This window comes from Paramormyrops kingsleyae, chromosome 2 (assembly GCF_048594095.1).
Source record: "Paramormyrops kingsleyae isolate MSU_618 chromosome 2, PKINGS_0.4, whole genome shotgun sequence".
Taxonomy (NCBI): Eukaryota; Metazoa; Chordata; class Actinopteri; order Osteoglossiformes; family Mormyridae; genus Paramormyrops; species Paramormyrops kingsleyae.
Window position 1 is genome coordinate 40,676,175 of NC_132798.1, and position 6,003 is coordinate 40,682,177.

Consider the following 6,003-nt stretch of genomic DNA (forward strand, 5'->3'; position numbering starts at 1 on the left):
CCATAATTGAATTAGGCCTAGATTAGATTTGACTTTTAATGATGCTAAGTACAGGAACAGAGCCAATGAAATGCAGTTAACATGTAACCATGTGCAAATAAAATATATAACATACAAACACAATGACTCAAATTATACATTATCAATATTAATGTAAATTATGGTTTTGTGCAGAAATGCATGAGGTAGTGCAGACAGGAAGTATAGAGGGAATGATTGTGCTAAGAAAAATAAGATTCAAACTGGTCATATTGTGCAAAATGTGCAGAAAGTGCAAACAAAAGCAGTGTTCAGTCAAGGTATCAAGTTGTGTGTGTGAAGGGGGGCAGGGTGGAGAATCAATGCTGTAAGGCATTGTTGTAAGGTACTATTAAGCACATTGACAGCTGTGAGGAAGAAGCTGTTCCTCAGCCTAACCCCTAAATTACAGGTGAAACTTTATGTGGCTACTTGTCGGATATAGAAGAATATATTCAAGTAGTAATGAGAGACATATTTTGCCTTATCACAACGATCGGAGTAAATATATTTACTACCATAAAATTTGCAGGCAACCTATGTGCGGCCACTGGTACTGACAGGGGATGTAGGGAAGGTCATAGGGATCTGTGGTAACACTGTTCTCAGTGCTGGGTAAGGTCTTTGTTAGGGCCATCCTCAACAGGATCCTTGATCACTTGCTCATCAACCAGTGACAAGCAATTTGGTTTTACGCCTAAGAACTCTGCCATCAAGCACATCATGGCACTGAGGGTTCTCATTAAGTTCAATCATGAATATCAGCAGAGTTAGTTTGCAGCCTTTGTTGATTTTCATAATGCTTTCGACTCAGTTGATCAGGCTGCCCTGTGGGACATCCTGAGACTTTACTGGATCCCCCCAAAATTGCTGGACATCATGTCCGGCCTGTACACTAGTACTGTGAGTGTTGTGCAGAGTGGAGGGTAAACCTTTGCATTATTCCCAGTGGATGCTGGGGTTTGTCAAGAGTGTGTTCTTGCTCGTACGCGTACTCTGTTCAATACTTGCCTTGACTGGGTTCTGGCCAGGGTTGTGTGGTTCAGTGGTGTGGAACCTGTGTTGTTGAGATTTACCAATCTTGAATTTGCTGACAATGCTGCAATCTTCACAGAGTCAATGGAAGCTCTGATCAGGGGTCTCAAGAGACTAAGCGAGGAGTCTGAGTGTCTGGGCTTCAGAGTTTCCTCGATCAAAACCAAAATCCAGGCCTTTAATGACCCTTGGGCACAACCGTCAGCAGAGAGAATGTTGACCTCATTGAGATGTTTACTTTGGCAGCAACATTCATTTCTGGTGACTCTTCCTATGAAGTCAACGATGAGAGCATAGGTGGTCATGAGGTTGCTGGAATGAGGTGTGTGTTGCTCCCAGCATCTTCGTAAGAGGACAAAGATCCAAGTCTTTAGAGTGCTGGTGCTCCCTGTCTTGCTGTATGGCTGCAGTGACCTGAGACGCAGACTGTACTCTGTGTCTTCTGAGAATTCTTGGGTACCCGTGCTTTGACTTTGTCTTGAATGAGCAGTTGCTCAGAGAGTCCCAGATGAAGCACATTACCTGCATTATGGTCACTTTAGTGATATTATTGTCACATTAGACATATGCAAATGTAAAAAAATAAACTAATTTTAAAAATCAATAAAAACATGCAAAAGCACTCAGACCAAATAACCTATTTGTGGAAAATACATGAATGGGCTCAAAGGGTGATGTTGCTACCTTGTAAAAAAGAACAATGGCAAACAGCAATAGGAATAGGAAACACTTCTCAAAAGAAGAGTTAAAACAACTTATTGTGGGGGTAGCCAAAAATAAATTTTAATAATTACTGCAGTGCTGTGCAGCATAGCACACATAACAATATCAACAGTGCAGTATTCCAGGAAAAATCTTACACATCCCGAGGACTTAAGCAGGCACCAGAAACAGAATCTTCCACATGCCCAAAGTTGTGATCTATAACATTGTGTGTGATCTTTGGTGTGTTTCATCTCTCCTTAGCCACAGTTTGGAGATTCTACACTGGAGTCAGCACGTATTCGCAAAGAGGATACTTGCTGTCTTCCAGTAACTAGCCAGCAGCAAACGCACCATCCTTTGCCATCTGACATACTCCAAAACTGAACCAGATATAAGCATCATGTGTACTCCTAGGCCACTTGGCTGTAATGTCTGTAAATTGATGACTGAATATATCATAGACATTTGGGGAAGGGGGTTGCATCTCCTCCAATAATCAAACTGCCCAGTACAACCCCTGGAAGCCCCTAAATGGGTGGAAACCTCAATGTTCAACCCAAAGTTACGCCCTTGATTTAGGCCTAGTGCTGAGAACCCTGTTCACCAGCTGCAGATGGGATTTAAGAAGGTGGGAGTAAGAATAGGGTAAATCATTCCATCCATTGCACCTAAAGCGCCAGGTATGTCTGCAATGGCATGAAAACCAGTTTTATGGTGCTTTTCTACCGCACTAGAACTCGAGGCAGGGTATTTTGTACCGAATTAAAAAAATTACTGTAGTATCTTATTGGGCTGGATGATGTGCAATATTACCACCGATGTTGTCTGTTATGCAGACAATTCTTACACTGTTAGTCAGCTATACTAAAATCCGACTTTTTCTTACTTTCATTTCAGTATGGATGTTATAGCATATAGGGTTAAAGTTAAAAATATTTTTGCTCTGTTACTCTGTCATAGGAAAAAAAAACTTAAACTTTGCAATTTTAATAATCATTCCTTTTATAGATTATCGAATATATGTTTAAAAATCAGTTTCAAGTTTTCCTCCACTGCTTTTGCATGAGTTCTGCATGTGTTCTCTGAGATATTCATAATTATTTTCATCCTTGCTGTTTGAATGATTCATAGACAGGTTTGTGAGAAATGTATGAACTCCTTTTTTGTTTTATGAATACCCCTAATTATTACAACAAAATCACATTGCTAGGATCCTAGGATATTAAACAAAATACTATTTTAATTTCATCCTGATCTTTGTTTTGCATCTGTTCTTCTGACCAAATCACAATTTTTTTTAACTTCGTTTAACGTTTTCTGAGCTCGTAACTGTTTTCAAAGCAGCGTTTGTGTTGTGTTTCAGAGGCAGACTATATGCATAACCAACCAACAAAGAAAGTGTTTTAAGTCAGTACTGGAGTACCAAAGAAGTACTCTAGCTGTTTTCACACTTTTGGTGCTGGAACTTTTGGTACTGGTACTCAACTGGAAGTTAATGGAAAAGCGAAAGTACCAAAAGTACCATACTGTACTGAGGTGTGATGAACAAAAATGGGTCTTCCAGACTTCTGGTGTGGCCAGGAGCAGAGGAACCACTGCGCCCTCACACTCCTGCCCAGCAGTCCATTCAGTGCCCTTATGTCCTGCTATAGCTTCCTCCGCTTCCTTCTCCTGTGACTGAAAATGGCAGGCAGGGCTGCAGTGGGCTGCAGGGAGCCAGTGGGCGAATCTGTGGCGAGCCACAGGCTGACCTGAGGAGAATGGGGCTGAGGCTTGCTGATCTGCCATGGAAAACAGAGCTGGGTAAGGGGAAGGACACAAGCAGACGGGACGCACAACGTTAATGATCTGACTGGTTCTGGTACAAGGACTTATATACAAAGACTAACAAGGGGCAACAAGCAACAGGCTTGGCTCATCAAGGCCACGTGAGGAAGGGTTAGGAGGGTCAGGCAGGCAGAACGTAACACATAACAGCATCTCGTTGTAATGAGATTTCACATTTTTTACTTAAAACATCTCATAATTCTTACCTAATTTTAAGAAGAAACTAGGCAAATTTTATTTTGTCATGGGAGCAGCAATATGCTGATGTAATATTAACTGGTGTTAAATCAAATTGAGCTTAGCATAAGTTTTTTAATGAGTTAATTTAACCTTTTGTAAATTAATAATAAAATGACAACTCGAAACTTTACAGAAAACAATGAAGCAAACTGTCGTTTGGCAGGACTGAGTGCAGTAACCCCGAAGTGCAATCGCGTTTGTTCCTGAAAGCTGGAACAGCAGGTAACCTGTTACGTTTTAAGAAAGGTTCGCTAGATGGCGCTCACAGCATTGTTCGTTCCAAATGCAGAACGTAAATGAGCAACAATTTATTTCTTTTTATTGAGTTACATTATTTGTATTGAGTTTCTTAAAATATCCCTATTAATATTATCCAGTTTCCTGGAATAAGGAAGGTTGCAATCAAATTGTCAGGGTCCGTGCCCATCTGACTCTGTCCTTTGTGTCTTTTCCCCATATGCCCAGCAGCCATTGCTGACCATCCTCTTTATCGTCTCATTGTCTTTAGCCCTAGTGTGTTATTTTGCTTCTTGGGACTGCTGCGTGGCTCGATAGGTTCAGTCTGTGGTATAGAGACTGGAATCCTTCAGTCATTGGTTCAAAGCTGGCCAGGAACCAGCCTCACTTGTTTTTTTAATGATTGGTTTTTCTGTTCTTCCTAGTGTTTATTAGTTCTATGTTCTCCTCGTGAAGCTTCTGCCTTGTTTTATTATGTTCCATGTGTTCCTGTATTTTTGTGTTTTTAGTGTTGAATTTCTAGTGCATGATTAGTGTTTCTTACTTGCAGTGTTTGTTGGAGTTTGCCTAGTCTTGTGTTCATTAGTATAAGTTAATGCTCCTGTTGCCGGTTTTCCCTGCAACATTGTTATTGGTTGATTGTCTGATGTTCCACACCTTGCCCCCCTCGTTAGCTCAGTTGCCTTTTATATTGTGTGCCTGCACCTGCTCAGTTCTTTAGTCAGTCAATGTGTTCATGTTCATATGTGCTGTAAATCTCTGCTTGGTTTTCTAATCCTGCTCCCCATTTAGCCCACTTCCTTTGTTGTGCTACTTGTGGTGTCTTTAGTTTATTCTTATTTCTCCCATTTTGTTTTTGACTACTCATGGTCTCTTCATTTTGTAGTTTATCCCTGTGTGTTCTGTTTCTTTAATAAACCCCTTTTTGTCACAGAGCTGCCAGTGGATCGTCCCCTTCTTTATGCCTGCACTATGCCCTGAGTCCGTAACACAAATGTCAATTAGTTCTTGTTTTCTCAAAGATATTTAAAGCTTGATATTACAGTACTCTATAGTGTTTGCGTTTCTTATAATTTATGTGTTATTTTATTAGTGTTATGCCTCCTGGAAGTGCATGTAGCATTGAGTTTCTTTTAAAAAGCATAATTATGTCATTGTAATGCTTCTCAATACTTACAGTACTTCATGACACTAAGATTGACTGGTTGCTGATTGCAATATGTTTCATGTATCATTACAAAATTCTGTATCAATTCTTAGATTTAACTTCTTCCATCCCTAGCATCATGAAACAAAACGGACTTGATTTCTCTGTTGGTCCAAAGAGTTTTTTATCTTATGAACAGATCAGTCATACATTGTTTTATGGCCCTATCATAACATGTCTAATGTGAAGAGTTTAATGCATTGTTATGAGATTAGTCTAAATTGTACCAAATGGAAGATTTAGTATTGCGAAAAATGCACACATGTGAAAAACGTGGCTCATTTTACTTATTATTACTGCAAGTCTCAGGAAGTTACCACAACACTTATTGCACAAATTTCCACCCATCCATCTGCTATAACCATCCATCCATTTCTGGTTGGAGATCTTGTGTAACACAGTGTGGACCATTGCAGTTTATATACCTGGGGAACTTTTATGGACACCAATTCACTAAACCTACAAATTAGGCCTACCTATCAAAATGGAATACAAACAGCAAACCTGTGCAAACGTGCCCCAGGCACAAAAAAACAAGAATCGGACCCGAGACACTGGAGGTGTGAGACCGCACGGCTACGTGCCTGCTCATCCGTAGGCATTAATTATATTCGATTACTTCTGAGTATTAAACTCCTCCCCGTCCGGCATCTTCAGAGACTTTTGTCCCATACCATTTCTTTAAAATGTGGCTCTAATCTTCAGATCGGCCACATCTCTCTATAGCAAACTTC